Raw genomic sequence first — 9,234 nt, 5'->3', positions numbered from 1 at the left:
CGGGGGATGCTCCGGCACGGCCTCGCTGGCCCGGGACCAGCGGCTGGAGGGGACAGGGAGACGGGGGGACATGGGGACAGGGGCCAAAGCCTGTGGAGCTAGGGTAGCGCAGCGTGCCCCCCGGCCCTGGGTCTGGTCCAAGCCCAGCTGCGGCTGGACTCTGAGCCGTAACTTCAGAGCATAGCCCTAAGGTTGTTTCTGACCCCACAACCAGCTCGGCATGGCTCTGAGCACTGGGACGAGATGGTGATGGCTTGGGTCAGGGTGCTTTGGGGTCGGGGAGATGTGGACCTTCCCCAGTGGCACTGGCGTCCTCGCCACATGGGCATGGAGCCTGTGCCATCATTCGTGGGAGCGCTGCCCTTCTGGGGTGCTGGCCTCATCCTGCCCCCTGTGAGAAGCGCCGCTGTCCCCACAGCCATGCTTCTGTGCCTCACACCCCACGGTGGGTTGTTGGTCCTGGGGCTGCCAGTCCTGGGGCATATCTGGTGCTGCTGGTGCACCCACTGCCTGCGCCGACTCAGGCTGTGCCAGGAGCTCCCTCACAGCCCGTCAGCACTGGATGGTGCCTGGGTGTGTCCCCAGCTAAATTTAAAGGACTTTGCGGTATAAATATCCTCAGTCATAAATAAACACAGAGGCTAGATGTTTATCGGGGCCTTCCTGGCAACCCTGATACAGCGTGCCGAGCACACCGCGCTGTCTCTGCGGTCCTCCCCAGTCTGTCCCCTCTGCCAGCAGCACAGCTGGGTCCTGCGCTGCCCTGCAGGGACACAGGCACAGGGTCCTGCTCCATGCTACAGCCCTGCTCTGACCCCACCGGGCCCTCAGGGGGAAAGATCCAACAGCTACTGTGGCTCCTCTGGAGATGCTGACTCTGGTTGTTTGCTAGCCTGAGAGGGGATGGCCCCAGACCCTGTGCTGTTGCCTGCCACCAGCCCCATTTGCCCAGCATCCTGGAAACAGGCTTCCATGGGTATGCAGGGGAGTGTGGCTGGCATCCTGACACCTGCTGTGACTGGTGTGGCTTACCACCCACCTGGTGTTGGGGATCACCCTGGGGACTGCTGCTGTGGCCCTGGGGACCCTGTGGCACCCCTGGCTCAGTCCCAGAGCTGATGCATGGAGAGTCCCCGGGTAGTAGTGTCCCAGGGAGACACCCGGGACAGGTGGACAGAGGGACAGGCCACCATGGGGCCACCATGAGGCAGGGCCACAACAAAAGGCAGGACTAGGACCACAATAGGGGGAGGAGCCAGACTACAATGTGGTGTGGATCTGGAGGTGCTGGGACAGAGCCAGGTGAATGGGAAGTGAGAACCAGGCAGAGGGTCAGGAGCAGCCCCATGGCACTGGCAGGAGGGTCTCATGGGCCCAGCATCCATGGCCTGCCCCAGCCTGGCCCCTGCCTGCTCATCACAAGTGTGCCAGCATTGCTGCTGTGGAGCCACCCCATGCTGGCACCAGCCTGTGCACACCTGAGTGCATTTGTACCCTCCCAGCCCCACCAGTGGGGAGCTCTAGGGCTCTGTGTGTGCCCCGGGGAATGAAGGCTCTCTGTAGGATGTGCAGCCTCTCCGCAGCCCATGTGATGGCACTGAAGCCAGAGCAGCAGCTCTGTGCCACTATCTGCCCCTATCTCCCTGATCTGGGCCGGTCTTTTGGCCAGTTCCTCTCCAGTCCTTACTGGACTGCCCATTTCCAGCCCCCGCCCTGCACCCTACACTTCTCAGGGTGTCCTGCCGCTCCCTTCTACCTGGTCATAACCGACCAGCCTGAGCTGTGGTGCACAAACCTTCATCCCATTATGAGGCCTCTGCAACCCTCCTGCTGCACATGGGGGCTTAAGCTTCCCTCTGTGAGAGCCAGCAGCTCCCCTGTGACCCATGGCTGTTCCAGAAGCATGGGCTGAGCTGAAGGGGGATGTTCCTTGAGCAAAGCCCCACTGTGCTGTGCAGTGCCCTGTAGTGGGATGGTGATGGGTCTGCCGGCACGCTGGACTGACAGAAGCTTGGCTGCACCTTGCAGAGGTGTGAGGGGAAACCTCTGGAATATCGGCACCTGGTAAAAGATCACCAGAATTTGCCCAGAGCTGGTCCCCAGCACTGGCAAACTGTTCCTGGCCGGCTCATATGTGTCCTCCTCACCATCTGCAGCCTGGGGTTAATGAGTACCTCCAGGGTACACAACTGGAGGGTCATTAAACAGCAGTCGAACAAGCCGGGGCTGCCAGCAGCACTCGAACAAAGGGGGCTGATTCACTGTTTGCCCTGCAACAATATTTACCGTGGCCGGGAGTGAGGGAATGTTTGTGCGGGGCAGGACAGCAGTGTGACACAGGAACTGGCAGGGGAGAGCAGCCATGCCGGGGGAGAGGACCACACACACCGCCGCAGTCCTGCCCGCTGCAGGCAGGGTGCCGGGCATGGCCATGTGCACCCTTGGCTCAGCAAGGTGTCCCTGTGCCCCCCGGTATGTCCATCCACCCCGGGAAGCTAAGGCCGTGGAGCCACACAGGGCTGGGCTCAGTGCCCGACCACTAGCCCAGCAGCCTGCTCCAGCATCCTTGCCTGCACGCTGTCCTCATCATCACAGTTGTTTCCCAGAAAGGCAGGGAGCTGGGGGCAGGGATGACAGGGATGGGGATACCTGGCTGAAGGTGGGGAAAGCCCTCCCCCAGGAGACATCTACCCTCAGACCCTGGTGTGAGGCTGCCTGTGGCTCAGGGGTAGCTGGGAGGGATGCTGGGGGGGTGACCCACATCCCCACTGATCCTCACTTGTCTCCTTTGGTGTTCCCAGAAAGCCAGTGGGGGAGGGTCCTTTGCTGATTACCTCACTACCTCATTACCCCCAGCTGAAGATGTGTCCTGTGCACAGTTGATAGGGTCACACTTATACATACATGTATGCACACACACGTGTCAGTGCACACACTTGGCAGTCCCATGGCCAGGACACCCGCAGGGGAACACGCTGCATCCCCTGGGAGATGCTAAGACAAGAGAGGTGTTCAGCAAAGACGCCGCTTCATGCCAGGGCCTGCCATGCAGCCAGCTTCCCTAACGCAGCAGCGATGGGCTGGGGCACGCAGGCTATACCCTCCCCATGAGCTCTCCAGCCGCTCTGGTTCCCAGCCCTCTTAACACTGCCCGGCACAGCTTTTTCCCACAGCTGTGCATGTACTGCATCTTGCTGGGACTTCTCTCTGTGCCCCACCAGGATCACCATCCCACTCATATGCAGGGACAGGACCTGCTGGGCTGTTGGTGGCCGGTGGCCATCAGGATCAGAAAGTGGCCTCCAGCTCACCCCAGCACATGCCCCTGGCATAGGGACAGTGCTGGCCTTGTCCTTGTGCAGCTGCAGGGTGGGTGAACAGCTGGCACCAATCCCAGCTTCCTCCACAGCATCCCACTCATGCATCTGGACTCATGTCCATGGGGCAGAGGGGTGCCCGTCAGGTACAGCAGCACTGCGGGTGCCCTCCCCTGGTGAGGGTTTCTGCCTGCTTTGCCTGCACAGGCTCACATCACAGCAGCCCACCTGCACACCCCTCCCTGCCCCTCTGGGCCCCACAGTCTCCTGGGCTGAGGGCGGAGGGGAGCAGATTCCTTTCCAGGTGGAGGATTTCTCTGCTCGGGAGCAGTGAATTATCCCCAGCCTGTCACACATGATCCGTCTGCCTCTCCACTCGCCTGCTTGCCAGGCTGCAGGCACAGCGCCCGCCTGGTGTGCTGGGAGCACCAGGGTCCCACTGCAGGGTCTTGCCTGTGCACACCATGTCCAGCCTGGGCTCCCCATGTCCTTGCAGCCTCACAGGGTGCAGGACCCTGGCTGGGCTGAAGTGTGTCTGAGCTTGGCTAAAGTGGGGATCCACACCTCCATCCCCAAAGGCCTCAGAGGACCCTCAGCACCCACAGTGGGTGTGAACCCTGTCCCTGGGTCCAGCAGCCATGGGCTTGAATTTGTCCCCCAAATGGTTCTGGCTGATGTGTGCCACCGTGCTGGACCCTGCACGGGTGAGCAGCATGAGGTGCAACTCACCCTGTATGTCTCTGCACCCTGTGCTGCTCTGGCCCAGGGCTGATGAAGACTGGAGCCTGCTGTCCAGGCATCTGTCCTGGGTACATCCTGGCCACCAGCAATGTGGTGTCTCAAGACAGGACCTGATGGCTGGATGGGTTTCCCAGCTGGGACCGGGATCCTCAGGCCTGGAGGTGACAGTGCTGGAATGTCCCCTCAGTTGACACGCTGGGGCTGGGCAGATGAGCTGGAGCCAGGACTCCTGGCCAGGCTCCAGAAGCCAAGGCATCCCCTTAGTATGACACTGCAGGGGGGTGGGAATGGCCGGGACTTGCTGAGTTCAGCCCTTTGGTACTCATTCTTTGCCTGGGGCATCCTCATCCACCTGCCTCTGTCGGGGGCAGGAGCAGGGGGGACAAAAGCCTGTCATTACCTGGCCCAGGGAAGCCTCCCTGTGCCCAGAGCCAGACCCCTGCCCCGCTAATCACACTATCCTGGTTAGCCAGCCCCTCATTCAGCCCTGATGAAGGGGAACAGCAGGGGATCCAATTAGAGACGAAATGACAGGCTGGGGCAGGGATCCTGCTCTACCTGTCCCAGCCCCAGGCAAGCATTGTTCATGGGGTGAGGGTTCCGACAGGACAATGTGAAGCATGACAGGGACACGGAGGGTTTGTTGGGGCCCTTGTGTCCAGCATCCTTGCCCTAAGACACCACTGTGATCTGTCAGTGCTGGAGCCAGAGCAGGGGTCACAGATGCTGCCCACATGCTGCTGCAGGGGATCAGTCCAGGCTCTGCACATCCCTCTGTGTGCCAGGCAAGTACAGCCCTGTGCACATGTGTGTGCAGGTGTGCCAGGCTCTGCCACCTTATCATGCCCAGGAGTAGGTTCCTCCAGTGATGCAAATTGCTGCTCTCCTATCATGGGCAATGCACTGGCTGCTTTACACCACAGCAGGCCCTGGCCCTGCCACACAATCACCACTGACTGTGGTGGGTAGAGCCGCCCCCAGATTCCCACTTGGGGTACAGCCTGGCCACTGCCATAGCCCCATTCCTGCACCCCCACCCCACTGCCTTGCAGAGGTCACAGAGACTTTGGGTCTCCCCAGATTGGCTGTCACCCAACCTGCTCCCCAGGGCACTTGTGGGGCTGGATGGGACCACACAAGCTTGGCCCATCCTGGCTCTGCTGGGGCATCTGGAGTCATCAGGGGCCCCAGAGACTGGGTCCCTATGGCTGGTGTTTCCTCACCCTGTGGGTGCCAGGAAGGAGAGGGTGCAGGGCAGGCTGCAGGAGCCTGGGTAGGGAAGGGTTACATCCACAGCAGGACGAGGTTCCCAGCACCTTCCCAGCAGGAACTACAGGGCTTATTAGCCAGATGTCATGGCAGGGATAGGAGGGACAAGGTTATGGATGGAGAGCTGAGATCAAGTGCCCAGTCCCTGGGCACCGCCGGGATTCTATCCCTCCTCTGTCAGCCAGGATCTGTCCTCTCTTGCTCAGGGAGGAGACCCTGGTGCAGCAGTGGGGCTGGCCAGACCCAGTCCTCCACCCTGTGGGCTGCCCCAGCAGTTCCCTCTTCACTTACCTCCTTCCCTGGCATCCAGCACCCTGTGTAGTGGCTGCTAGGACACCACACCTGAGGTGCTCCCGGAAAGGCTTGTGGTGAAGGGACCCTTTCTGTCCCTCCAGTGAGGATGCTGCCCCCGGGTCTGGCAAGGTACCAGGGGGGCTACTAGCCCAGGTGTCCCTTTGGCTCCCTGCCAGGGGACTGCCCTACTGGCATGCACTCCCCAGGCAGCCCCTGCTTCAGGCAGGGAGAAGCTGCAGGTAATTACAGACCCCGGCAGCAATGCTAATCACCAGTTATGGGAATAAACAGAGCTGGTCTGGGGGCCTGGGGGCCTTCGACTCCACTGCCCCAGACAAGAGACCATGTCCTGCCCAGCATGGCCAGGAAGGCAGCCAGGCACAGTCTAGCATGGCCTGGAGGGGCATGTCCCCAAGACATTCCCCTGGCTTCTGGGGGACACTGAGACAGGTCTCGCACCATCATGGTACCTGAGGCCCACACTTCAGCTCTCCCTGAAGGATGCTGTGGGACTGCGCAGGCTTGGGCAGGGCTCTGGCTCAGTGTCTGCAGCTTCTCTGGGGCCTTACTGCCATATTCCCTGCCTCAGTTTCCCCAAGTGCAGAAGGAGGGGTGGGCAAATGGGTGTGTGAGCTGTCCTGCTGCTGGGGCAGAAGTGGTGGTATGGCCTGAGTTGCCCTGGGCAGGCTGCGGGGACAGAGAGGCACGGCAGAGCTCAGCGAGGCACGGCAGAGCTCAGCATGGCAAGCGGCTCCCACATACCCGCCTGCGGCCACAGCTACACCCTCTGCTCAAGACCGCGTCCTCATCCCTGTCTCAGATCTGAGGGTGGCTCTGGGTGGGGAAGGGATTTTCCATGGGCAGCATGAGTTTGGCTGAAGATTCAGCCTCACCCCAAGGCTGAGCATCCCCATGTGGCCAGTATCCTCCTGCACAGCAGAAGAGCCCAGCTCACAGGATTCATCCCAGACTGTCTCTGCCTGCCCAGCTCCCAACCCCGGGCAGTCCCTGCCCTCCTGCCTGTCACTGCTGGGCACCTCTCCGGCACTGATCCTCCCAGCATGTCCTCCAGCTGCGGCAGCAAACGAACAATCTGTGCTGCCCGCCTGGGCCTGACTTGCCCAGCCAGTCTGGCCACCCCAACCGCCCGGCAGAGAGGCAGCAGGTTTCTCCTCGTGCCTCCCAGCCCTGGTGTGACTCAGTGCCCACTTTCCGTCAGCGCTCACAGCTCCGCTCCCTCACCGCTCTCCCCAGCATCACTCAGGCAGGGCAGCCACAGCACCGCAAGGAACCAGCCAGCACTGGGGCGGGATGCTGGAGCCAAGGCATGGAGCTGGGGAGGCAGGGCAGGGGCTAGGGTGATGCAGCGCCTTGGCTTGGTGCTCCAGGAACTTGCCCATCCGGATGGGGAAGAGGCAGGTGCCAAGCAGCCATCCGGGAAATCGCGGCAAGACCTGACACGACTGGCCTGACAGGCTGGGAAACAGCCGGAAAGAGACAGCCCGGCCCCTGTGTCATGGCTTGGAGCCGTCGCTCCAGGGAGAGGCACCAGGAAGGGCTCAGGGCTGCTCCCCAGCCACCTGCTCGCACGAGATCTCCCCAACCTGCTGCCAAGTGAGCCAGCGGTGCTCACCGGCACACCACTGTGCGCCGGGAACTGCTACCGGGGACACTTGCACGTGTATCCATGTGGTGCAGGTGGATGGACACATGTCCTGACACCCTGCACACCTTGCAGTGCACACCCCTGCATACACACACACACGATCCATGCGCACACCCCCTGCACCCCCCTCCACACTGCCCGCACCAGGTGCTGTGCACATGCCTGCACATGTCCCACACACATGCATAGGTCTCCCCACACACACACCCCCCAAACACACTGTACATACATCTGTGTGTCCCACACACATACACACCCTGCAAATGCCCATCTGAATGCATATGCACCCCTCACATGCATGCACACCCTGCACATGTATATTCATGTCCTACACACATGCATACGTCACATACAGACCATGTACACCCACTACATCCATGCACACCTCTCCCTGACCCCACAGCATGTATCTCCCCCCATCCAGATGTATACCCCTCACTCATGCAACCTCTTATGTGCCCAGTCACCCAACCCCCTTCACCCCATCCCCTGACCCATATCTCAGTTCGGACTTGCGTGTACCTGCACACCACATGAGGACATGCCCTGGTGTACACCCACCACATGCCCCCACGCTCCTGTATGTCCCATGGGCACTCTGATCCCCCACCCAGCTGCTTCCCCCAGGGGCTGTCACAGTGTGGGGCTGGCAAGGTGCTGTGCTTGCTGGTTGCCTGGACTCATCCTCCACCCACGTGGCCTTCATCCACATGGCCACACTGCCCTGGGCTCAGCCACAGCTTAGCAAAGACACTGCGCATGCTGGCACCGCTGTGAGGCCACAGACCCGTGGGACGGCAGCCAGGGTGGGAGTCACTGCCATGGTGGTCACACCTCGCCCCAGCACTGGGCCAGTTCCTGGCAATCCCTGGCACAGCTTTGCCGGGCCCCACAGTAGGTTTGGGAATTGTCGGGCCAGGATGAATGGGCAGGCAGTGGGAGAGGCACATGTACTCCTTGCTGACAGCGAGGGGCTGTCCTGAGGGGCTGCTGGGGGCAATGTAGGAGGAGGTCCCATACACCCCTCCCTCTGTACCCCATCCCCATATCTTCCCTGGCACCCAGTGCTGCCAGCCAAGCATTTCCTATGTGCCTGAAGCCCTAGTTATGGCTACTTTTGCAAATACCAGGCCAGTGCTGGTGCCGGGGGGTGACACTCCCTGTGTGCCTCGATGGGGACTTTGGGAAGCACAGGTGGCCTCGAGCAGGGGCTGGGGCCAGGGCAGGCTGGCTGCCGGCAGGATGAGGTTGCTGGCAGCACTGCTGCACTCTTCGAAAGAGTCAAGCACCATAGTGAGCCAGGGCAGGAGGTGTCAGAAGGTTAGCAAGGCTGCATGCAGTGCCCGGAGCCAGGGAGTGGTGGCAGAGGATGCAAACCCCTTCCCCGGGTTCCTTGGGGCACAGGGTATAAGTATGGGTGCTCCCTGGCTCCCTGTGGCATGCAGGATTCCCAACACTGAAGCTTCCTTAAGGCAGGGCAGGAGCATTTGCCCCACACTGCTGGGGTCCACGGTGAGAAACCCAGCCTTGGGGCAGAGGAGAACATCCTGGAGCATCTGCACAGGGACAGGTGCCCATCGCCTTGCACAGGGCTGTGCACAGCCACTGGAGCCAGTGCAGGCTGTCGGTGTGGGTAAAGGTTTTGGCAGCGGAGGTGCCGGTGACTCAGACCCAGGAGGAATGTGGAAAATGCAGCCTGGCCACAGTGCCACGTGAGGTGCAGGCAGGGCCAGGCCTGCCAGCGCGGCCAGGCTCCAGCGCCGCGTGCGCTGCGCCATGCTCAGCAACCTCGGCCAGGGCAGCGAGGGCGCCCTGCTGACGAGGCGCTGCAAAGGCTCTAATTAACTGCGTGGGTCGCCAGGACGGGTTCAGCTTGCCCTCCTCTGCAGCATTGAGCAACCATGTGGCAGGCTGGCATGGTGTGGCTGCCCGCCTGGCTGGCAGCAG

The sequence above is a fragment of the Athene cunicularia genome (genome assembly GCF_003259725.1).
Source record: "Athene cunicularia isolate RWA chromosome 8 unlocalized genomic scaffold, athCun1 chr8_part1, whole genome shotgun sequence".
Lineage (NCBI taxonomy): Eukaryota > Metazoa > Chordata > Aves > Strigiformes > Strigidae > Athene > Athene cunicularia.
Note: the sequence above shows the minus strand (reverse complement) of the source record.